Source organism: Perognathus longimembris, chromosome 1, assembly GCF_023159225.1.
Source record: "Perognathus longimembris pacificus isolate PPM17 chromosome 1, ASM2315922v1, whole genome shotgun sequence".
NCBI lineage: Eukaryota > Metazoa > Chordata > Mammalia > Rodentia > Heteromyidae > Perognathus > Perognathus longimembris.
In genome coordinates this window covers 37,394,200-37,420,489 of record NC_063161.1, presented here as the reverse complement: position 1 = coordinate 37,420,489, position 26,290 = coordinate 37,394,200, and the positions used below count along the sequence as shown (strand labels likewise).

General features: G+C 39.7%; 1 pseudogene; it reads left to right on the top strand.

Annotated features, from left to right (window-relative positions):
• The first annotated feature begins 1,378 nt into the window (after positions 1 to 1,378).
• LOC125354183 lies at positions 1,379 to 2,617 on the top strand (annotated as a pseudogene).
• The last annotated feature ends 23,673 nt before the right edge of the window (positions 2,618 to 26,290 follow it).

The window sequence follows — 26,290 nt, the reverse complement described above, 5'->3', positions numbered from 1 at the left end:
TGTTCCCATGATGAGAATATTAATGTATGAGTTAGCATTGCTGTATCAAAAAACCAGTTAGCTAAGCAAAGTAACACAAAGTCAAAATAAACACCAATCAATATATTAATTTAAAATATATTCCAACCATGCTAGAAGACAATGTACATGCATGTGACCATTTAAATGACTTGACATTGGCTCATCCTTAGACACATTTATCCAAAGCCTTTAAGAGAAATCACATGAGAAATGACAGTTGTGGAAAAACCTAGACAATAAATGCTAATTTCATCGTTTTTGTAACCTACCTTCACTCCACTCTATACATACATCTGGGAAGAATCCAATGGTCAGAGAAAGCTCTCAGTTGAAGAGGTTCAAGTGCTGGAGGTATAAATATAAGCAGTGTCCACTAAAATATTAAGGGTTGAGGGTACATAGGTAAAGCATTAAAATGCCCTGAATATCAACATCCAGCTTACAAAACCACAAGAGAGACAATGAGGAAGGTTCTGTGTAAATTAATACAAGCCAGGACAGCAAGCAGCAATCACCTTTATCTTTATTCCACTTGTGAGTAGTTTATTAAAAAAAAAAAGTCCAGGGTTGGGGATATGGCCTAGTGGCAAGAGCGCTTGCCTCGTATACTTGAAGCCCTGGGTTCGATTCCCCAGCACCACATATACAGAAAATGGCCAGAAGTGGCGCTGTGACTCAAGTGGCAGAGTGCTTGCCTTGAGCGGGAAGAAGCCAGGGACAGTGCTCAGGCCCTGAGTCCAAGGCCCAGGACTGGCAAAAACAACAACAACAACAAAAAAAACAGTCCAAAATCAAGGTGTCAACAGGACCAGTTCCCTCTGAGGCTCTGGGTAGAGTCTTTCCTTGCTTTGTTCTTGTTTCTGGTGGTGGCCACGGATGCTTAGCACTCTCTGGATTGCAGGCACATCACCCCAGTCCCTGCCTCTCTTATCCCATGACCTGTACCTATACATCTCTCTTCATATTATATCCCCCCATAAGAACACCAATCACTGAGCTAGGTCCTTCATCAGTGGCCTTTTTACTAAGTACACCTAAAAGAATCCCTTTTTCTCAATAAGATCATGTTTGAGAGTACCAGGGGATAGGGCTTCAATCTATTTTTTTTTAATGGACTCAGGTTTCCCCTACCATAACATATGTCCCATGGTTATGCTGCTTCTCTGAGAAAAATGGGAGTCATTTATACATGCTTTAATTTTTAAAATTATTGGGGGGATCGGACACGGCGCAGGGGGCCACGCGGGAGCTGCTGGAGCCTGGGCACGGGGGAAAGCGAGGCCCCTCAGGCCGGCCCTCCGGACATGCCCGGGTTTGCTCCTGGTCTGTCTGCAGGGCCCTGTGACCCTGACGCCGGTCGTCCAGGTCACATCTGGTCTAGGAAGCTCTCCCTAAGCACCTTTCCAGCAGCTTCCATTTTGTCATTGAAGACGACTCTTAGCAATGGCCCTTGGTCATCATGGGGAACCAGAGACAACCATCAGTTCAGCAGCGTGAGCTGTGTGCTGCAGACACAGTGCTGTATTTCTCTTCCCAGTGACTCCATGGGCTACCAGTATAGACCCTACAGTTTCTTCACTAAGTTGACTGCAGATGAGCTATGGAAAGGTACTTTAGCAGAGACTGGTGCTGGAGCAAGAAAAGGAAGAGGCAAAAGAGCTAAGAAAAAGAGAAGGATTTGAACTGGGGTCAGATCATCAGTGAAGGACGTTATGGTTTCCCCTGGCCTGGTCTGAATGTTTCCCTTATGGAAAATGGAGAAGTACAGACCATTGCCCAGAAGAGCAAGGAAGAATAGGAGAAGGTCGAAGCTAACATGATCCAACAGAGAGAAGAGTGGGACAGGAAGAGGAAGATGGAAGTGAACGGGATCAAGGCTGGAGTGGAAATACATGTAGGGAGACATCAGTCTTGGTCCCCTGACCCCGGTCCTGAAGGAGAAACGTATGAAGATTTTGATACCAGGGTACTTGAGGTTAAAAAAATGTCTTTAATATGACAGCGAAAAAAGGAAGAATGAAATCAGTCTGAGTCCTGGTTGTTGTGGGGAATGGAAGAGGAGCTGCAGGTTTGGCTGTGGGGAAAGCTGCTGACTAGATAGACGCTTTCAGGAAGGCAAAGAACAAAGCAATTCACTATTTACATTTCATAGAATGATATGAAGACCACCCAAGATTTCATGATATTTCACTAAGATTTAAAAGAGCACATATCAAGATGAAGAAACAACCCAGAGGTTATGAGCTCCACTGCCACAAAGCCATCACCCCCATCTGCCGGCTCATTGGCCTCAAGGACATGTATGTGAAGGTGTCTGGGTCCCTCAACATGTCAACCTCACCCACGGCCTCTTCCAGGGGCTCACCCACCAGGAAACCCATCAACAGCTGGCCCACAAGAAGGGTCTCCAAGTGGTGGAATTTCAGGAGCAATGCCGCCCTTTGCCCATTGTGGTGGCGTCCTCGAGGGGAGCCTTGAGAACAGATCTGGAGGCCTAGAATGAGGTTCCCGACAGCAAGCCGGCTGGGAAGACATGAAGGCCATGCAGGGGATGAAGCGGTCTCTATGAGTCAATTTAAAGAGGCCGGCCACATAGCCTTCCCGTAGCCACTGGCCAGAGACTCCTCTCCGCACCCTTTAGCATGCTTCCCTCCACCTTTTCTTTTCTTTTTTTTTTTTTTTAACGAAAGTCCAACTTTTATTTGCAAATAAATAATTATAGCTTTGAGGTATTCAAAAAATAAATAAAATTATCTTTAGTTGTAAAAAAGGGTTCCAATTCAACATGCCAGTTTGTAAGTACAATGATCTTGATCAATGTTACCCTCTCCATCGTTCTCCAAATAAGCATGTTTTTTAACCTTGATGTCACAGAGAACAAATTATTCTGGGAAGTAATAACAGGAAAAGAAAGTAGAAGGAACCCTGAAAAGCTTATCTAAACACCAATTGAATTATTTCTACTTTCCATCACTGAATTTCAGTCAATAAAATATGTTCCCAAAACTATTAGCATGTTTATAGAGAATCCGTTACCATGGTAAAGCTCAACAGAAAGAAAGCCTTACCCTTAAAATGTTTATTTTTTTCCCCATAAAGATTGGGCTTTACTATACAGAAAAAAATAGTTTCATCTAGCTAATGTTAGGAGTGAATTCAGACAAGTGAATTGGGTTTTATATAGCAGACTAAGTTGAACCAAAGGATCCTGTAGTGTTTATTGTAAATAGTGCAAGAGAAAGCCAGCTTAGCTACATGCAGTTTGAGCTTCTTCATTAAGAGGTGGAGCTGCCCCTGGGTTAGGTATATGTGATGACTTCTCACCAAAATAAGACCTGCTTGGCTCCCCCAATGAGGTCTAGCCTTGAGCAATGATGCTCTAACTACCATTAGCCAGCAGTTACAGCCAACATTGCCAATTGTGACAAGCAGGACCTTGGATCCGTTGGCACTGTTGGTGATAGTAAGCCATTTCCTCAGGAGAAAAAGAAATTTCTCTTTACAAATCTGTGTGGAGCCCCACGCACCCGGAATCCATGTGTTAGTGAGATATGCAAAGACATTTAAACTATTTCAGGGCTGGTTTCTCTATTCATATGCAGTTCAGGTGCCATGCCGATTGCAGAGGGCAAAAAGAAAAAACAAAACAAAAAACCACTTCCTTTAAGAAAGGAGGCAGGTAGAAGCCTAATACCTAATAAGGGCAAACCTAGGCTTTGGGTTTTTTGGCTTTTATTCTGTTGGCTTTATATTGGGTTTGCTTTACCAAAGATGCATTTTGTTTAACCAAGTATTAAAAATAGAAAACCTCATATCTACAAAAACATGTTAGACCACGTGTCTCAAGTCATTATTCTTAATTTCTAACATACATGGTGTTTTTTAACTAAATACTAAAAATGGAAAACTTAGTATCTGAATAAAAAGTAGGCCAGGTGTTGCAGGTCATTATTTCTAATTTCTATCACACATTAACTATTTTAATCATATATTAACTCACTAGACTGTTGAATTCTTTTCCTTTGAGGGGATATCTTGTTCTTTCTCTCTGGAAGCATGAAAAGTTTTTCCCTCATTCTTATAGCTCAAACACTTTTAATATAATATACCCAGGGATGCAGATTATTTTTTCCTCACCAAACTTACTTGAAATGTACCATCTCCTTTTAAGCCTGAAGCTTCAAGTTCAGTCTAGAAAAAAATTGTCATCTATTATCTAAAAATTCATTGCCTTGCACTCATCTTTTGTACTTGTCTTTTGTGAAAATCCCACTACTGTCATCCTGAATCTCTAGATCCATCTATATCCTTTTTTCATCTTTTCCATCCAAACACTTTTATTTCCTTTTTGAGTGACTTCTTTTATTCAGTACTTATGGTCACAAATGCAAATATCAATGGAGCCCATCTTTTATTTAAAAACTCACTGATGCTTGTTTTGTTTGCCTAAGAAAATTTTATGCATACACACATACTACACACAAATACACACATAGATTTGGGGTTCACTGAGCTCTGACTCCTCCAGGGGCCCTCAGTGGCACTCTTTCTCTGGGCATCTATATCTTTAATATGGAACAACATAGCTACAGAAGCTGTTGCTCCATCATTGGGACTCAAATCTAATTTCCTAGCACTACAAGTCACAGTGGTTTGCAGTGTGCAAGACCATGCATTGTTTAAAATTATCTTTAGGGAGTTGTACAGAGGAGTTGCCATTTAACAAAGCAGTTTGTGAATACAATGCGTCTTCATCAATGTTTTTCAGCATTCTCACCTCTATTCTCTTCTACCTATCCTTTCCCTAACTCTTCTTCATTTTGTAGGATGTACATTGAATTCTTGACTATGCTCTCCTCTTCTCTTCATTCCTATTTTTCCCTCTAGGGGCAGAGTTGAGAGCTAGGAGGAAGCCTCCCTTGTTCTGTCTAATCACACAGTAGAAGGTGAACATAACTGTTGTTTATTTTCTACTTCCTGGGGATCAGCAAGAACAGACACCCCACCTTGAGCCAATGCCACTTTTACACTTTGTATATATACAATTTCTTAAGGGCTTTCTTGATCAAGGATTTAGCAGCTGCAGCTACAATCTCAGGAATAATCCCCATAACCAGCTTCCTGAGGGAAAGAGCCCAAGAACTACCATTTTGTCCTACAGATATATAGGATGATAAGGGCAGGGAAGGTCACCATGTTTTCAATTTCTACCCTTTTTATGTATACACCAACCAAAACAAAATCTAGGAGTAGCCAAATTTACATATCTCGCTTCAAAATCATCACGTTTTCATTCATTTGTTATTCAAACATCTCATGAATTTCTTTGGCCTTCTTACATCTTTAAAAATATTAACCAATTACATTCAAGTTGTGAAACCATTGAAATGTACATCTACTCGTGCAATTTAGCTGAACACAATTTAAGAGACAAGGTCAGAGACAAGAAAGAGTACAGGAAGAAACAGCTTTCATGGGTATCTTCATTTCTTCTATGGTCATGTCACTTTGATAGAGGTATCACTTAAGGAGTAAAGGTGACTACATGGTCCCAGGCTATGGAAAATAGAGGCAAGACTTAAAACTCGTGTGGAGAAAACACTGCCGATATCTACCCTATCTCCAAAACAACCTGCACATTTATGGATTGCTTCTAAGGCTCTTGTACAATTCCTCTGGAAAATAAGCTGTGGCTGGACACCACAATGCAAGAGAGAGGATGGGCAGAGGGGAAAGAATGGTGGAAGGTATGAATCAGCAGTGGGGTGGGGGAGAATGAGGATGGCTGCTCAACAAGAAAAGAGATCATTCTATTGGATGAGCATTTCCAGCAACAAGTCCTTAAAGGGTAGAAGAAAAACTTGTCAACTTGACAACAGATTGGTTTATTTCCTACATTACTCAAGGAAGAATTCAGGTAATATTCACACTTACCAGAATTAAATAAATATCTGTAAGTAGAAAAAAAACCAAGAGTACACGAGGTTGAGCTTACAGACCAGAGATTGGTTTTGTGGAGTCCCCCAGCTGATGATCTCGCCTTAGAAGGTCAGCATAACCTCCCTGGGTCTCCATTTCCTGAGCTGGCCAAGGAGGCCCATAAAGTGGCATGCCTCATAGGGTGAGTGTGATAATGAAGGGGAAAAATAGATATAAGATGTTTAAGATGTTACTGTGCACATGAGAAGTCTTCCATTATTCTAAGTTTCACTCCTTGTCAAGTATTCAGAATGCAGTAATTGTTTGCCAATTAAATATGGCTTAACAGAAAGTCTAACAGAGTGAAGATTCCTTCTTGATATAAAAGCAAGTGCATATGAGGACAGCCTTCTGGGTGGAAGGTCTCCTAAGTCTTCCTGGAATTGAATTAAGCTAATGAGTATATGTTGGGTCATAATTCTCCTTAGAAAACATTTATTGCATCTACTCTATGCCAAAGATGAATGAAAAATCAAAGCTGGAGAGTTCACGGTTATAATTTAGCATAGAGAAATTTTAATGGAAGTATAAGCACACATAATTATGGGTGGTTAAAGAAAATCTCCACATTGCACAGAGAATTGGCTAACTTTAAGCAATGATATTTCCTGGTATACCTCTAAAACAATCTACAAAATGTGTGTTGTGAAAACCAACAAAATCATTTGCCCCTTTTCCCCTATTAGTAATGCTTTTTCTGACCAACCCACTCCCACCCTGGCTACTGTCTCTAGGAACTACTTATCACCACTTGATATATATGCCCACTTGTCTATGGGGTGTTAATCATCTACCTCCATGAGGAGACTATTGGCTGAGATATGAACTGTTCCTCCCAAAAGTCTCAGTAAAGGCCATCTTGAGAGGTGATCCAATCATGGGAGTGCTGACTTCAGCGGCTTAATCTACTGGTGAGTTTATAGCTGTCTTAGTTGAATGAGGTGTTCAGAGGTGGGGCCTAGTTGGAGGAAGTACATAACTTGAGGCATTACTTTAAAGGTCATCTTTTGTTTCTAGCTGTTGCTTCTTGTTCTTGCTCTTGTTGTTTGTTCTTCTTGTCTTCTTCCTCTCCCTGTATCTCAGTGCATGTATCTCTATGTGTCTCTGTCTTTGCCAAAATACACATCATTCCAATTTTTTAATTTAAAGCTCTGTTCTCCTTTTAGTGTTACAAAATGTCTCTGACATCACAACAAACAGTTAATGTCAAATTCCTGCAAAACAAGATGGTTAGACATGTTGTCCTTCAGAGTAAGACCATCTGCAGGATTATCAAGGTTATTTTCACAAATGTTTCAGGAATTTCTTCATAATAAAGCAATAAGAAATACAAGGATCCTAAGAGAATCATTCTTTGACAATCTTCTAAACCACCAAGGTGGAGGTTGATTAAATATGAATACGCATTTCTTTCTTTTTTTTGAAACAATAACAAAAACATTTATTTTTATTATTTTTGAAATTGACTTTAAAATCACATTCATGAAGAGGAATTTTCTTGACATTATATTAACATCGCTATCATAAGATATTGTACAATATATTTACTTTTATGGCATTATTCCAATTAGCACAGAAACAATGCTGCTAAACTATTTTTACTTCCTATATGGAAAATACATTTGCAGTTGTCTACCTGTAGCATTTAAAATCTTATCCATGTTTCATTATCTGTGCAAACATTTTATCATCTCTCCAAACATTTTAATTCATAAATTATTTAATAAGCAAGCTTATGCCTATCAAGTAAAAACTATTCTAATAAAGATATTTATTACCTATACCCTTATGAGGACAGATTTATCCAAGAGAAATTCAAGTTTCAATGCCATGGATCATGTTTAAACTTCTTTTTCCCCTCACCAAGTCATTGTGCAGAAAGGTAGAAGTCTGATTAACTCAGTAACTGCTCTCTGCCTTATTAAATTAGTGATCCCTAAAAAATTGGAAAAATTCTCTGTGAGTGTCTTCTCATACATAAGCAGGCAATCTTATCAAAACCTGAAACTGACTGGTATGTATTTATCTTAACATAAGAATATGGAAGCAAATTAAAGTGTATTTAGGAAATCAGATTCTAAATGCTAAATGCCAAATTATAATAGCTCTTGCCAGTGAAAAGGACTGGCTGGCACTGCGTTACGTGTTGAACTAATAAGGAGATACTTCTATAATCATTCAGCATCCAGTACAAGAATATACTTTCTTGTCAGGAATCAGAGTTAAAACAAATGTTCTAAATGTTTTCTGTACAATATTTGTGTGAAAATATTGCAGCAAATACTATGCTTCCTGCAAATAAAAGTAGATGGCTAGGAAAAGATAAGGCAGAAAGTACTTATTACTTTTCTGTAATACAATTACCACTAGACCCAGGAAGTGACACGGGTTTTTCAAAAACACCAATGGCTTTAGACCAAGTTAGGTTTCATTTTCTTAATGTATTTTGGATTCATGACACATAAGGTCAGTTATGTGTCATAATTTATCCAGTTTTGTCATGACTTATCCAGTCATTTCTAAGGCAGTAAGAGAAGTTATACCGTTGGCTCTGGGATTGGAAGACAGATGTTTGAATCATGCTTCTGTCACATCCATCCAATGTCATCCTGGGCATGTAGATCAACTTCCTGTGCATCCTTCCCTTCATCCGTAGTAGAGGTGGTATTAAAAGATAAGTCCGGTAGCATTCATCTTATTAGATTGTCAATAAGATTGAGAGTTGATCTATCTTGAAACACCTGAGAGTGCCTGCGTGTAACATGGAACGCAAGGTTTTGCTGGATTATCTTTATTTCTCAAGAGGAAACAAAAAGATGCCTAAACAACAAAATCTTAGATTATCCAATTTAACTGTATTGCATCATAAAGTTGCAGGGAAAAGAATATATTCTAGTTGAGGTTAACTGACTTGGGTGAGTTTCATTTATATTTAATTATTTCAAATTTTTCTACATGGCTCTCTGGAAGGCAGGAGTGACCTTCTATTTTATCATATAATCAGCAAAATTCCCAAGTCTGATGGCAGAGATTCTGGTTAGAACAAGGATGTTTTGTTCTTATTTCTGCAGTTTGTTTTAAGATTAAATGTCTAACAGAATTGCTGATTTGTTAATTTCCTGTTTAGTCAAGGGAAAGGCAATTTGAGCTCTTGTCTTACACAAAAAAAAGTTGATTTTTACGTCTTTGTGATATTTGGATGTCAACTTGGATACATTCTTTTTTTTTTCTTTTTTTTCTTTTTTTTTTTTTGCCAGTCCTGGGCCTTGAACGCAGGGCCTGAGCACTGTCCCTGGCTTCTTTTTTGCTCAAGGCTAGCGCTCTGCCACTTGGGCCACAGCGCCGCTTCTGGCCATTTTCTATATATTTGGTGCTGGGGAATCTAACCCAGGGCTGCATGTATACAAGGCAAGCACTCTTGCCACTAGGCCATATTCCCAGCCCCTCAATTTGGATACATTCTTTTAACAGCCAATTATCATGCAGTGTTGAAGATTAATGGTGACACACACAGAAGATGGTGCTCAGTGCTCCAAGCCCACCTCTTCCCTAGGGGAATTTTTACAGGCATCCCTTCAAAGATATGTTCATGTTAACCATTCAGAGACTCAGATTTTGTTCTTGTGATTGTTACTAACTTTCAGTTTTATTTAACAGATTTCCTCTAAATAGCTTCTTATTTAGATTTATGTCTCCTTTCAACACCTGCAAAAATAGTACTCCTATCTAAAGAGAGCCCCTTTCACAGGCAATGATTAATTAGTATAGCTTGCAATTTTTAGGCTATAGAAAGAACTTATTTGCCTAGATTGAACCAGAACTATATTTTCTAAAGTTGAAATGGAATTAAAGACTAGAAGACAGACTTAGGGACATAAAGATACTCTCCTCTGCCTCTCTATTTCCATTGTCCTTGAATACAGCCCTGCTGATGTGCCATTGCTTTGAAGTCACCTACAATGATCCTGATAAATGGTACAACACATGGGAGGGGTGCTGGAAATGTTTGTCTATTGCTCATTTCTACCTCTACTCAGCTAATAGAATTCCAATTTGTTCAGATAGGAACCTTAGTCAAGGATGAACCAAAATTGATCCAAACAAGGGCCTCTAATCCCTCCCACCTTCATGTGATTGGCTTAGTGATGGACAGATGACCTAGTTCAACCAATGAAATGTGGAGACTCCGGGGAGACTGTTCTCCTGAACAGCCCCCCCCCCACTTCAAAAGCCCAGCTGTTTAGAAAGGAAAGCTTTGACTCTGATTCTCCACCTTCATGTGATTGGCTTAGTGATGGACAAATGACCTAGTTCAACCAATGAAATGTGGAGACTCCAGGGAGACTGTTTTCCTGAACACCCCCCCCCCCCTTCAAAAGCCCAGCTGTTTAGAAAGGAAAGCTTTGACTCTGATTCTCCTTGTTTATGCATGGAATGCATGTCTTGTTTTTTAAATGAAATAGTTTATGACATAACAAATGACCTAGGATGAAAACTAAAGATGACAAACCAGAAATACAAGCAAAGAGGCAATGTACATTGGTGTACACCTATAATCCTAGTTGCTGAGAAAGTAGAGATGAGGAAGATCACGTTTCAAGGCTAACCTGGAGGGGGAAAAAGTAAGACCTCTTCCTTCTTAACAAAGAAGCTGCTTGTGGTGGTACATTTTTGTAATCCAAGCTATTTAAGAGGCATAGGGAGTTCAAGGCCAACTGGACCTGGGCATAAAGCAAGACCCTACCTGCAAAATATAAATGAATGAATGAATAAATAAATAAATAATAAAACAAAGACCTGATTCCTTGATATGATTATTGAGCAGTAGAATGTACTCTGGTAAAATAACCTCCTGTCCTGTTACATTATTAACAGTAATATAGTGTTTGTCTCGAATTTGGTTTGATCTCTAGCTCTGGAGGGGAAAACGTACCTTACTATTTCTTGTAACTGAATGCACTATGTAGGTAGAATTTTCCTGAGGTGAGACTCTATTGCCAATATAACAAACAAGCAGATGTCCCTATTAAAGTTCCCTCTAAAGGAGAACATGAAATATGGATTATGATGAAAGTAGTTTGAGAGGTAAAGGTGTTGTGCCAAGTCGCAAGACCACCCCCTAGAAGACCACCGAGATTCAGACACTCCGAAATGCAAAGGCAAGGCAAGGCTTTATTTAACGAGCTGCCAACTCGGGCCTCGTCCTACCCACCGACACAGCGGAGGTTAGGAGGAAGCCCCGAGCTGTGATTACACAGGGCTTATAAAGGCAAAGAACAAGGTTACAACAATCAGCTGTGCAAGCAAGATTAGAACACAGGTACAAATCTGATTGGCTCAGGGTTCGATTCTAAAATGGGGTTCACGTGGTGGGGCCTGACTTCAAAGTCTGGCACCTCAAAGGGAACATTGGGAAAGGGTTGGGAAAGTGTGACAAAGAAGGCAAGCAGGAAAAAAGGAAAGGAGGAAGGGAGGAAGGCAGGGAAGGAGGGAGGGAGGGAGAGAGGGAGGGAGGGAGGGAGGGAGGGAGGGAGGGAGGGAGGGAGGGAGGGAGGGAGGGAGGGAGGGAGGGAGGGAGGGAGGGAGGGAGGGAGGGAGGAAAGGAGGCAGCCACAAAATGGCTTGCTCTCAACCAACTACCACTGTGGAGACACTACCAACCAATGAGAAACATATCTTTCTCAGGGTGTTGCATACCAACTAGATGACTCAGTCACTGAGGGCTCCTCTAGGGCTCCTCTTGCCTTTTCTACTTGCCATATATGGAAGGCAAACAGGGCTTCTGCAGTGAAAAAAGTGCAAATTGAAGGAGTTGGAAGTGCAGATGTCATCACTGTAAGGCTAGGGGATATGAGGAAAGCTGCAACTAACGAAACACTGTTATAGACAAGTATAGGTGTTTCTGTAGTAGCTATATTTACTATACTATTCTCTAATAAGAAACATTTTAGAGCACCTATTAGACAAAAGTGTTTCCTGAATGACAAGCCTGGGTCTAGTCAAATTCTTCCCTCCTTGATAAATCTCTTTAAAGATTCTTCAAGTCACTGAATTGACATGGATTCTGGTGACTCATGCCTATAATCCTAGCTACTCTTTGAAGAAGCTGACACTCAAAAGATGACAGTTCAAAGCCAGTCCAGGCATACAAATCCAAGTGACTATCTCGCCAATTAAGCAGCAAAATGTTGGACTGGAGGTATGGCTCAAATGGTAGGGTGTCATCAAAAGAAAGCTGAGTTCAAGCCCTAGTATTGGCATACAAAAATGATAATAATAATCCACCTACCTTTGGCATTTATCTCATTCCCTCCATGCTTCTCTACCACGATTTAAGGAAGTTTGGTCCTACACCATTACCAGAGTCTAGTAATTTCCCTTCTATCCCTCCACGGTCTCCATTCCAAGTTGACTGTCCTAGTCATAGCTCCTACTCCATATTAAACCCTAACATGCTCTGCTTCACTTGAAAGATAATCACTCTGGCTAAATGTCTTATAATACCTACTTCTTGTGCCAATTTCAAAATACAATAGTGAAATGATCATGGGCAATTAATTGACCTCCTCTAAGGCTCCTGTTTACTGATGAAGAATATGCTAGTTTGGCAAAAACCAATTCTAAGAACCTTTCCAATTCTGGAAACCCATTTCTTCAGTTGATGTGGAGCCTGCTGCCCTCCATCTGGATTTTGCTTACTTTACTGCTTGTTTTGGCTTATTTTCTCCTAAAAGGTTTTTTTTGTAGCGCTAGACTGGGGATTGAAGCAGGAAGATAGCCCAAAAATGAGAAGAATCTAAGGGAACACTTTTCCCAAAGTCAAATACTACTCTGTGTCATAGTTTCAATTCACCATGTTATGAAAGCTTTTCCAATATTGCTCAATATCACCTTGGAGAATTAGGCTTGCTCTCGAATGAACAATACCAGTTGCCAAGAGAGCAAAGGGATGGGGTACAAAAGATGAAAGAATATGAAGACTGAGTAAGAGAAATGCAGAGGTGGTTAATAAGAAAGATGGAACATGTGGAAAAACAACTTAATATACATTTTTTAGAGGACAAGGGGCCTGGAATCTTCTCTATACAATTCATAAAATAGATCTAAATCTTGTGTGGGTGAATGATTTTGATTTGCCAATTTCTTTGCCTAGCAATCAATAATTTAATATTTTTTTCATTTTTATGATGACAAATAATTTTCCAGTTTTATTTCCATTTCTGTTTGTTTACACACAATGCTAAACCACAAATGGACACAACCAAGCCATTCCATCTCACATTTCCACACCCTCATTGGATCCTCCTCCAGTTGGATGAACACTGACCAGGCTAGCAGGGTTGAGGGGAAGACTTTCTTAGGCAGCACCATGGTGAGGTCCCATGTGAGGGACTGAGGACACCAGCCATTTCTCCTATCTGTCTCCATTCATATTTACCTGAGAGCAGGGCAAGCAAGAGCCTCTAGCCACCCCCCTTCCCCCCCACCAGCCCTAGCCTGAAGGAGAGCAGTTAAGGAACTGATCTCTACTAATGAGGGAGGAGGAAGCCACCCCCTGCTGCTAGATATGACACTTTTAGCTGATAGTATTTATACAGATCAGATATATATATATATATAATTTCTTCCAAAAATGTAACCTTACTTTCATCCTGAATGCATCTATAAAATGTAACAGTGCATAAATGATTTTTAAAACAAAGTTTTAGCATAATTTATGCATTTATAATATTACAATTATTAGCAAGTTCTCTTGTCTCTATAAGTGTTGTCACTCACCATCCACAGCTGCTATATGTGCCTCAGCCTGCTATGTAGAGCTTTTCAGACAGCATCACACAATCTGACCGCCACTCAGCACACTGTCACTCAGACAGGAAAGAAATGCCATCTTATCTGTGCAATTTGTCACTCGAATGGCTCTCTGCAGCTCCTTTGCTTCAGGGCTAGGTAGAAGTTAAGTCATCCAACAAGCCAGATATCATGTCCTAAAAAGGTCAGCTGGATCCACTCGGAGACCACAGACACGTACATAGCAAATCAGCAACCTCCACCGGGCCTCCTTCCAACACCATCACATTTACGCATGATAGAAAGAAACAGCTCCAGACTGGGTGGTAAAACCTTGCACTGCCACCTACTCCTCTCCAACAGAAAGAAACGAGGGACTGTCTCTGGAATCCAAGTTCTATTTGTGCGGTGGCTGTGACTTTTCAGTTGGCTCTTGTTCCCCTAGCTGTACCCTGAAATCTAGGGAACACTTGCTCCAGCGGGACAGCTGGCTCTTCAAGGAAGTATATCCTTGAGTCCTGTGACTATTGTTGTCTGTCTGACAGGAGAGTCCAGCTGGGTCTTCTACATCAGGAAAGGGAGGCCCACTTCTTAAGACAGCTTTGGGCAGAAGCAGGTTTCCGCTGAAGATTCACTCTGAGTCAGAAGCACCAGATACTCTCCGCTTCCTTTGGTGTCCTAGAAATACGGATTCTTTTTCTTACATAGATTCATATTCGTAGTATTTTGGATCTATTTTCTTAAAGGATTATGCAGGCTTATTGATCTACATAGTGTCACTCGTTTAACTGTGGAGTTCGAGCAAGTCCAAATTGCCTTTCTGGCCATCTGACTCGTAAGTTTGAATTTCTGCACCTCTGTGTAGAAATTAGAAGCTATCAGGAAGAGCTGATTTGAAAAATTATCTGATGTACACTAAGAGCAGTGGTAAATGATGTGGATAATTGCCATACTAATAAATCTTCAAACTTCATAAAAATATTATTTTATTTACTTCATAGATAGAGGCATGGAAAGAGTGTTACTTGTGAAATAAACATGAGTTTTAGGTGATGTTACCCTATTTTCTGTCTTTAGGCACCAATAATTCAAGTTCATAGAGACTGGCGATAAGAGTTTTAGAAATATTTTTAAGTTCGTAGTCCCTAAACGCTGCCAATGGGATAAGCAATAATCACAAATTTTCTCAAAATAAAGATGGATATTAAAAATTACAAACACCCAAGACACAGATTTCACAGACTGACTGTCACGTATATTCTGAAGGGAAAAGGAGACATAATATTCTGACATTGGGCATATTTTATATTGCACCAGACTATTTAAAATTCTTCACATAGCATGTTCAAGCTGCATCTTAATTAAATGACACGCAGAAGTTCTCAGTTTCTGAATCATGCAATATCCCAGGACAATAGTAAATTTCTTTTTTCTTTTTTTTTTTTCAAATTTTTATTATCAAACTGATGTACAGAGAGGTTACAGTTTCATACGCTAGGCATTGGATACATTTCTTCTACTGTTTGTTACCTTGTCCCTCATACCCACTCCCCCTTACCCTTTCTCCCAAGAGGTGTTCAGTTCACTTAAACCAAACAGTTTTGCAAGTATTGCTTTTGTAGTTGTTTGTCTTTTTTTTTTTTTACCCTGTGTCTCTCAATTTTGGAATTCCCTTTCAATTTCCTAGTTCCAATACCAGTATACACGGTTTCCAATATACTCAGATAAGATTACAGAGATAGTGTAGGTACAACCACAGGAAGGTTCATTTCACTTAGCATCATCTTAGTTGTTCATAAGGGTATAGCTATAGGGCCTTGTGATGCTCTGCTATGACTTGCCTAAACCTGTACTAATTATTCCCAATAAGGGAGACCATAGAGTCCATGTTTCTTTGCGTCTGGCTCACTTCACTTAGTATAAATTTTTCCAAGTCCTTCCATTTCCTTACAAATGGGACAATGTCATTCTTTCTGATAGAGGCATAAAATTCCATTGTGTATATGTACCACATTTTCCTGATCCATTCGTCTACTGAGGGGCATCTGGGTTGGTTCCAGATTCTAGCTATGACAAATTGTGCTGCGATGAACATTGTTGTGCTGGTGGCATTTCTGTGATTTTGTTTGTGGTCTTTTGGATAGATACCCAAAAGTGGGGCTGCTGGGTCATAGGGCAAAGTTGCAGGATATAAAATAAACCTTCAAAAATCAACGGCCTTTCTCTATGCTAACGACCTGAAGACCGAGGTTGAAATCAGGAAAGCAACTCCTTTTGCAATAGACCACCAAAACATAAAATACCTAGGAATAACCTTAACCAAAGAAGTGAAAGACATCTTTGATGAGAACATTAAAAGCTTGAAAACGAAATTAAGTCAGAACTAAGGAAATGGAAAAACCTCCCATGCTCCTGGATTGGGAGGATTAATATAATCAAAATGGCAATATTGCCAAAGGCTATCTACAAATTCAATGCAATACCCATTAATATCCCAACACCATTTTTTAATGAAATAGAGGAAGCAATCCAGAAATTCATATGGAACAATAAAGACCTAGAATAGCAAAAACAATCCTAAGCAGAAAGAATAGTGCTGGAGGAATTACAATACCCAACTTCAAGCTGTATTATACAGCTATAGTAATAAAAACAGCTTGGTATTGGCACCGGAACAGGCCTGAAGACCAGTGGAACAGAATTGAAGACCCAGAAATGAACCCACAGAACTACGCCTACTTAATCTTTGATAAAGGAGCTGAAACAATAGTTTGGAAGAAAGATAGCCTCTTTAACAAATGGTGCTGGCAAAACTGGCTCAACACATGCAACAAACTAAAACTAGATCCTTATATATCACCCTGCACCAAAATCAATTCCAAAAGGATTAAAGACCTCCAAATCAAAACAAACACCCTGAAAACACTAAAGGAAGGAGTAGGGGAAACACTTGGGCTCCTTGGCACAGGACGGAACTTCAAAGTGGTTAATTCATCCCAAATTTTCAGGGCCAAAATTTTAACTGTTCCCAAACTTTCTATTAAAATCTGCCAGTGCTGTTGAGTTGAATAATGTATTTTCTTTTAACAAAAATAAGAAATGGGCTGGGAATGTGGCCTAGTGGTAGAGTGCTTGCCTCTTATACATGAAGCCCTAGGTTCCATTCCTCAGCACCACATACATAGAAAAGGCCAGAAGTGGCGCTGTGGCTCAAGTTGGCAGAGTGCTAGCCTTGAGCAAAAAGAAGCCAGGGACAGCGCTCAGGCCTTGAGTTCAAGCCCCAGGACTGGCAGATTCTAGCTATGACAAATTGCGCTGCGATGAACATTGTTGTGCTGGTGGCTTTACTGTGATTTTGTTTGTGGCTTTTTGGATAGATACCCAAAAGTGAGGTTGCTGGGTCATAGGGGAGTTCTATATTTAGGCTTCTGAGGAATCTCTATACTGCTTGCCAGAGTGGCTGAACCAGTTTACATTCCCACCAACAGTGAAGTAGGGTTCCCTTTTGGCCACATCCCCTCCAACAATTGTTATTGTTAGTTTTCTTGATATATGACATTCTTACTGGGGTGAGATGGAATCTCAATGTTGTTTTGATTTGCATTTCTTTTATGGCCAGTGATGTGGAGCACTTTTTCATATGTCTCTTGGCCATCCGCATTTCCTCATCAGAGAAGTCTCTTTGTAAGTCTTTAGCCCACTTGATGAGGGGGCTATTGGTTCTTTGTGGTTTTGTTTTGGAGGAAGGTAATTTTTCTGCATATATTTTAGATATGAGGCCTTTGTCCGTTGAATGGCCGGTAAAGATCTTCTCCCAGTCTGTGGGTTTTCTGTTTATCTTGCGAGCTATGTCCTTTGCCCTGAAGAAGCTCTGCAGTTTGATGCAGTCCCATTTGTCCAGCCTTTCTTTGATTTGTAGCCTTTCTGGGTCTTTGCTAAGAAAGTTCCGTCCTGCGCCAAGGAGTCCAAGTGTTTCTCCTACTCCTTCATCTAGTGTTTTCAGGGTGTCTGTTTTGATTTTGAGGTCTTTAATCCATTTGGAATTGATTTTGGTGTAAGGTGATACATAAGGATCTAGTTTTAGTTTGTTGCATGTGTTGAACCAGTTTTGCCAGCACCATTTGTTAAAGAGGCTATCTTTCTTCCAAACTATTGTTTTAGCTCCTTTATCAAAGATTAAGTAGGCGTAGTTCTGTGGGTTCATTTCTGGGTCTTCAATTCTGTTCCATTGGTCTTCAGGCCTGTTCCAGTGCCAATACCAAGCTGTTTTTATTACTATAGCTGTATAATACAGCTTGAAGTTGGGTATTGTAATTCCTCCAGTACTGTTCTTTCTGCTTAGGATTGTTTTTGCTATTCTAGGTCTTTTATTGTTCCATATGAATTTCTGGATTGCTTCCTCTATTTCATTAAAAAATGGTGTTGGGATATTAATGGGTATTGCATTGAATTTGTAGATAGCCTTTGGCAATATTGCCATTTTGATTATATTAATCCTCCCAATCCAGGAGCATGGGAGGTTTTTCCATTTCCTTAGTTCTGACTTAATTTCGTTTTCAAGCTTTTAATGTTCTCATCAAAGATGTCTTTCACTTCTTTGGTTAAGGTTATTCCTAGGTATTTTATGTTTTTGGGGGCTATTGCAAAAGGAGTTGCTTTCCTGATTTCAGCCTCGGTCTTCGGGTCGTTAGCACAGAGAAAGGCCATTGATTTTTGAGGGTTTATTTTATATCCCGCAACTTTGCCAAAGTTTTGGATCAGCTCTAGTAGCTTGGGGGTAGAGTCTATGGGGTTCTTTAGGTATAGGATCATGTCATCTGCGAAGAGAGAAAGTTTAACTTCATCTTTTCCTATTTGGATCCCCTTTATATTTTCTTCTTGCCTAATTGCTCTGGCTAGGAATTCTAGTACTATGTTGAAGAGCAGGGGAGAGAGTGGACATCCCTGCCTTGTTCCTGATTTTAAAGGGAATGCTTTAGTTTTTCACCATTTAGAGTTATGCTTGCTATTGGTTTGTCATAAACTGCCTTGATTATATTCAGGAATGTTCCCTGGAATCCCAGTGCTGGATCCCAATGGGTGCTGGATTTTATTGAATGCTTATTCCGCATCCAGAGATAAAACCATGTGGTTCTTTACCTTGCTCCGGTTGATGTGGTGGATTACATTAATTGACTTGTGTATATTAAACTAACTTTGCATCCCTGGGATGAATCCAGTTTGATCGTGGTGTATGATTTTTTTGATGACCTGTTGAAGTCGATTGGTCAGAATTTTGTTGAGGATTTTTGCGTCTATGTTCCTCAGGGAAATTGGTCTATAGTCCTCTTTCCATGATGAGTCCCTGCTTGGTTTTGGGATGAGGGTTATACTGGCTTCATAGAATGTGTCTGGTAGTGAACGTGCTCTTTCAATTTCATTGAAGAGTTTGAGAAATATTGGTGTGAGTTCTGTTTTGAAGGCCTTATAGAATTCTGCAATGAATCCGTCTGGTCCTGGGCTTTTCTTGGATGGGAGATCATTTATTGCCGTTTCTATTTCAATACTGGATATGGGTCTGTTTAGAAGGTTTAAATCTTCGTGGTTGAGTTTGGGGATATGAATTTTTTCTAGGAAATTATCCATTTCTTCCAAGTTCTCGAAATTGTTGGCATAAAGGTTTGCAAAATGGTCCCTTACTATCTTCTGTGTTTTGTTGAATCTTTCTATGGTTTTTTTCATCTCTAATTGATTTAATTCTGATTTGATTTTAATTATTTGCTTCCGTCTATTGACTTGGGGTTTGGCTTGTTGTTCTCTTTCAAGGAAATTAAGGTGCTTCCTTAAATTATTGAGTTGCTGTTTCCCCAGTTTGTTGGTGTATGCACTCAGAGATATAAATTTTCCTCTGAGTACTGCCTTTGCTGTGTTCCAAAGGAGCTGGTATTTGTATCCTCATCTTGGTTGAATTCCATAAACATTTGAATTTCTGTTTTAATTTCCTCAATGTCCCACTTATGGTTCAGCAGTGTGTTGTTTAGTCTCCATGAATTGTAGGATTTTCTGTGGTGGCTGTTTGAGTTGAGCTCTAATTTTATTCCATTGTGGTCTGAGAGAATGCAGGGAATGGTTTTGATACTTCTGAATTTGTACAGATTTTCTTTGTGCCCTAAGATGTCATCTATTTTGGAGAATGTTCCATGTGCTGCGGAGAAGAATGTGTATTCTGTTGTTGCTGGGTGGAATATTCTGTAGATGTCGGTTAAGTCTAGTTGGTCTATGCAATTATTTAGTTCTGTGATTTCTTTGTTCAGTTTTTGGCATGTTGATCTGTCCAGAGGTGATAGTGGAGTGTTAAAGTCCCCAACTATCAATGTGTTTGGGTCTATGAGTGTTTTTAGAGTCAGTAGTATTTGTTTCATGAAGTTGGGTGCTCCTGCATTTGGTGTGTAGATATTTAGAATGGTTATATCTTCCTGTAGGAGAGATCCCTTTACTAGTATGGAGTAACCTTCTTTGTCTCTTACCTTTTTTAATTTGAAGTCAATTTTGTCTGATACTAGGATTGCAACTCCAGCCTGTTTATGGGGGCCATTTGCTTGATAGATTTGATTTGGAAGATGTTTACTTTTGCTGGATAGATGTGTCTCTTGGAGGCAGCAGAAAGACGGATCTTGATTTTTGATCCAACTTATGAGCCTATGTCATTTGATTGGAGAATTAAGTCCATTAATGTTAAGAGTTAGGATTGAGAGATGATCATTTGTTCCTTTCATTATCACTATCTTGTTAAAAGCTGTGTCTTCCCATTTCTTGATCTGATGTTTACTATTTAGGGTTCATTTCTCTGTATTGGGATCTTGATTATTTTCCCTGTATAGTACATCTTTGAGGATTTTCTGTAAAGCTGGTTTGGTGGAGATATATTGATTCAGTTTTTCCTTACTGTGGAAGACTTTTATTTGACCTTCAGCTATGAATGAGAGTTTGGCTGGGTACAGTATTCTTGGTTGGTAGTTATTTTTATTTAGTGTTTGGTATACCCCATTCCAGGCTCTCCTTGCTTTCATGGTCTCTGCTGAGAAGTCTGGGGTAATTTGGGCAATTTCTTAAAGGATAAAAATCATGTTCCTTCTGCCCTCACAAAATATGTGGGCAACTCAAGCCAGTTTATTTTTCTTTCCTTGAATCTTGCCACAATTCTCTGCTTCTCCATATAAACTGACTTGCTTTTCTTTACTTTCAGGTCTCAGTCTTTGTTTGCTACTTTTGTGAATTATCCCAAGGGATCAGAAATGTGCCTATCCTAGAATTGAACTCTTCTGCTAAACAATCAAGTTTTATCAAGGCATTTTCTTGAATTCTAGGTTCCATGAAAGGAAAATTCAACAGGAATGGAGCTAGACCTTGGGACCAAGGAAGAGACACTTACCATACAATGACAAAGCTTTCTTGTGGTTTCCCCTGCAGCAACACAAGCTTCAGCTCTAGCCAAGAGCAAGTCAGGAGTTACCTGACTCAGAGGATGACCACACATGCTACTGACAGGTCATATGGCCTTCGTGTAATAGTAGGCAACATATTTATCTAGATCACCAGGACTGTCGTCATGGTTTCCTACTCATTCTTCAAGAGATATGGTGGAGAACTGCCTGAAGCAGCTCCAAAATACATCACCCCTTAGATGCCTTTGTTGTGTAGGACTTGGCCTAATTCAAAGTAATTTTGGGAAATGCTCCTGCAAACCGAAACTCTGAAGAGGATTGTAATAAATTGAAATTAATTAAAGCAGCTATCAATCAAAACTCTGTTCTAATTTGTCTTCCACTTTTACCATTCCATTCCTTCCCACTAAAATGGACTTGTGAGAGTTTTCAAAGAGATCCTTCCCAGCCTTCTGCGGACAGAACCTTCCCTTTGTCATTGTGCTCTAAAATGTGAAGGGAGAAGAGGCCAGGGATAAAGATGAACAAATGAATTAGGCCTGTGCTTCATCAGACCTGGGAGCAGGAAGGCTCAGCTCCAAAGTATATGGACAATAAGGGCAGTCAAATAGTCTGTACCCAGGGCTTTATAGGCTCATTCACAATTTGAAGTCATGATCTCAGGCACATCTCTGTGCAGTCATCTCATCAAATAGAAGCCTTGTCCCTAGCATTTCTATATCTTTCTAAATTTTTCCTGGAGGCTTTGAAAAGACAGCAATACCTACAGAATACCCAATGCTTCTCTGCCCTTCTTTTCAATTAACCTTCACTGTGCTGGCCTAATGGGACTGTGTTTCCTGGCGATGCTCCAGAGAACTCCTGGACCGGCCCCATCTACCTGTCATTGTTTCCTTAGTGGTTTGATTATTTCCCTCTGGTTTCCCCTGGCGGCGGCAGCTCTAGTAATTGGAGCCACCTGTTTTGGTGGTATGTCCTCTATACCCTGAGAAGAGCTGAACCTCCACATGCTGTTCCATTGTCAGCTGGCTGCTGTCTACATTTGAATTAGACTGCAGAAAAGGAGCACAGTGCCAGCCTGAATCCAGATTGATCCTGCTGTGGGTTTGCAAATCCTGTAAGTGGAGCAGGTTCATACATATTGCCCTATATTGCCACTGTGCTTTAATTTAAACAAATTATAGTATCTGAAAAAAACTGGAGTAATACAACATGGTGGTTCTTAGAAACAATCTTCAGCACTGAAAGAAATGTTGCTCTCGTAATATATTAATTTTTCTTTCAAAGCCTCTGACAATGTAGGCAAAACAAATCACAAACAAAATCTTTGTAGTCTCTAAAGGGGGAAAATTGTACCTTCCAGATAAAACATTCAATAGTATATAGTGAATACCTGCAATGTGCCCCCAAAATATTGCATTATATTCTGCCTTGCTGGTACTACCATTATTTCATGTGTAAGGAGCCTGACAACAAAGGAACATTGCACAGTTTACAAAACACCCAGTCTACCCAATTCCAAGGGTGCCTGCTTAATCTCAGAAAAAGAAAGTCATCTCCACTGTGGCCTCAGCTGCTCCTACAGAACCTGCGAAGATCCTATACACTGGTTAGATGATGTTCTGAAAATGCGTCCTCATTGGTTACAGTGTTCTACACTGAATAAGAAATAAGAGTACAGCTCTAAGGGTATGGCTCAAAAGGCAAGGTGCCTGCCTAGCAAGTATGAGACTCTGAATTCAAACCCCTTACTATATAAACAAACACTATGTAAATAAATAAATAACAAATTGAGTGCCCTTTTTTGGCCTCTAATATTTGTCTTCGAAATCTAATATGGGGCATCACAAACAGTAGGTATGTTAAAGCTTATTTGATAAATCAGTGGGAATAGCCTGAGCAAAGTGGACTGTTACTACGGAAATTCTCTTTCTCCTCTTTTCTCTCTTATTCCTTCTCTCTATACCTGTTTTTTTCTCCTCTCTCTCTCTTCTTTCCTCCCTCCTTTGCCTCTCCCCCAATACTTTTCTTCACCTCTCTTTCTTTCCTATTAATTCATTTTCTAAAGAACCCCACAAGAAAGATGCTACTGATGTCTACACTTTATGAAAAAAATAGACTTAGCAAAGTGCAATAAGTATCTTGCCCCAAATCACCCATCGAAAAGGCAGTCAGTCCTAGACGGACCTCAGGCTGTCCATTCCTGTCAGTCTTCTTAATAATGTTATAAAGTAGAAAGTATCATTTAAGAATAATTAGCTCCTTTAATCACTTTAGAATTTAATTATAGTCTCAGAAGAAAATATTTTTCCTTTCCTGATAACTGACGCAAAATAGAAGAACCTCATTTCTATACCTTTCTCTTATGTGATGGTCTCTGATTAAGTAGCCACCATCTATGAGGCACTCAGTAAACCCATAGTAGCTAAATACTTAATTATTTAATCTTGATGGTGGAGGTGTCTAGGGATAAAGGGACAAGGATAACATTTTTAACATCAATCTCATGTCTCCTGACTCAAGTCTCAGTCTGAACTTAGAACCTAGGAATATAGTTTCCCTGTTCTGTATGTTTTATCTAATTTTGTTCCAAAGTCAACTGTTTCAAGTAAGTCTGATAATTATTTCCACTAATAAGGAAGGAAACTTGACCTTGAAAAAATGCTAAACAACTTGCTTAGGTCATGCAATTAGTAAATGGCAGAGCTGGAAGTTTAACTCAAACTCCTTTCTCCTCAGCCATGCTACATTGCCTTAATTCTTTCTATGATAAAATCAGCAGCATTTACTTGGAGGTTTTCAAATTCAAGTCATCCAAGAGCTCTAACTGCAACATTTATACAGCTATGGCTGTAAGTTTATGGAAACTAGTTTAGTTGTCATCTTCTTTTATGTTCCAGGTACCCCATTTTTTTATTTTTTTGTCAAAGTGATGTACAAAGGGGTTGCAGGTGCCCCATTTTTTGAAGATCATTTCCAGTTCAATAATTCTCTTGCTTGTTGATGGCGAGTGTCATGGCCCTTGGATCTTTACTGGGATAACTTCTTACAGGCAGTCATGAAAATGAGCATTTCTTTCCCAACAAGTGCAGTGTAAATTAGAAGCGATGTTTCTTGTTTCTTCCAATGTTAACTAGCCTTCTTTGAGGTACGTGCTGCTACTGAGAGGTTTTCAAGGCCACATCCTCAGGTGCCCTGGTATCTACAGTGCCTGGCTGCGAAAAATTCAGAGGAGAGTCGGGAGGTGAAAGGAGACAATGATCCATAATTGTACAATCTAGAAGGTTCTGTCATGGAAATTCAGGGAGTAATTATCCAGGAGACTGGCAAGATTGGAAGATTCACCCAGAATTGCTCCCCATTATAGAAATGATGTAACTTTCTAATAAAAACAACCTTTGAAATCTTAATAAAAAAAAAACACCAAAAACAAGAGAGTCATGTTAATTTTGGTTGCAGTCAGTCATACTGGCTGCCTGTGAATCTAGGTCCTCTGACGCCAGGGACAAGCTGGAGAAAATGGCAATGGCAATAGCATCTTGCTCCCTTCTCTCCTCCTTTTGCACAATCACCTATTCACCTCCTGAGATGCTTCTTTCAGGTTTTCAAGGAAATAAAATGTGTTCAGTTTTTCCACCAAATAAACACTTTTGCAAACTCCTCCCTCACTGCCTGAATTCTGTATTTCCCAAGGAAATCAGCCTCAAACAGGAAAGAGATTTACCTGGAACTGCAAAACATGACCTGTAGAAAGAACATAAAGGATTATCTGATCCAGTTCCTCACTTTCAGATGAGGAAACTGGAGTCCTTTCCTACCATATGAACACATGAGGGTGGGTACTACATTCTTTGCCTTATGTCGTTTTCCCCCCAGGTATGATATTAAACTACTGAAAAATTTTGCAACAGAGTGGTAATATCTCTTTGATGATCCAGAGACAGTCTGAAATAATTTGTCTATAGCAAAGTGTATTTTGCAAGCAGCAATTAGGTATGGTACCTCCAGGAAGGAACCAAATTAATATAATTAGCCACCAAAAACACTAAATGCATGGCCTGGATGTCACACCTAGGAGCTACTGCAAGCTGGACCAGTCAGCCCCCAACAAATTTAGAAAATCTAGGGAAGAGGAGGGGACTGACTTACACCTCTGACATTTCCATTAAACAGATCACTAAATCATGTAAAGACGTGTATATAAAAACATAAATTTAGCTATATGCTGATGGCTCATACCTATGATCCTAGCTACTCAAGAGGCTAAACGCTGAGGATTTCAGTTTGAAGCCAGCCTGGGCAGGAAAATTCATAAAACTCTTATCTCAACCACTGAAAAGCCAGAAGTGGAACCGTGGCATACGTGATAGAGTGCTAGCCTTGTGCATGAAAGCTCAAGGACAGTACACATATCCTAGGATCAAGCCCCAGGACTAGAATATGCACACACACACACACACACACACACACACACACACACACACACACACACACACTATACCATACTATACTATACAAAATCATTTAGAGGTAATTTTAGGGATAGAGCAGGGGATACAACCATTTTTGTTTTGTCCCTGATATATTCCTAGATCAGTCTCAATGTCTTGCTAAATAAAGTTTACTGGATAACCCATTAATGAAAACATGTTCTTATTAAAGTAATAACCTACCACCTTTTGCAAATATGTTGCTTCAAATTCTCATTTGGTTGTAATTTCCCTATTGCAATTGGAAGAAAAATTTATTTCCTGTATATCTATATCCATTCATATGGATGTATCAGATTCTCCAAATACTCCTGCTGTTCAGATGTCAGTTCTCAGTCTCTAAAGTCCTCCCAGGCCTTTCACAATACTCAGAGGTAAAAGACCAAGGGGCATCTGAAGCCATCTCAGAGAGAGCCCTCTGCTTCCGGGATTGAAGTCACACCTTTCATAGGTGCTTCCTGTTTCATCAAACACCTTTTCCACCTTCTGTAAAATGTAAGCCCCACAGGAAGCTGCTAGCAGATTCAGGTAGCTTTTCTGACTCTTAAAGAGGTCTGAAGCACACTTTCAGAGAAATGACAGCAA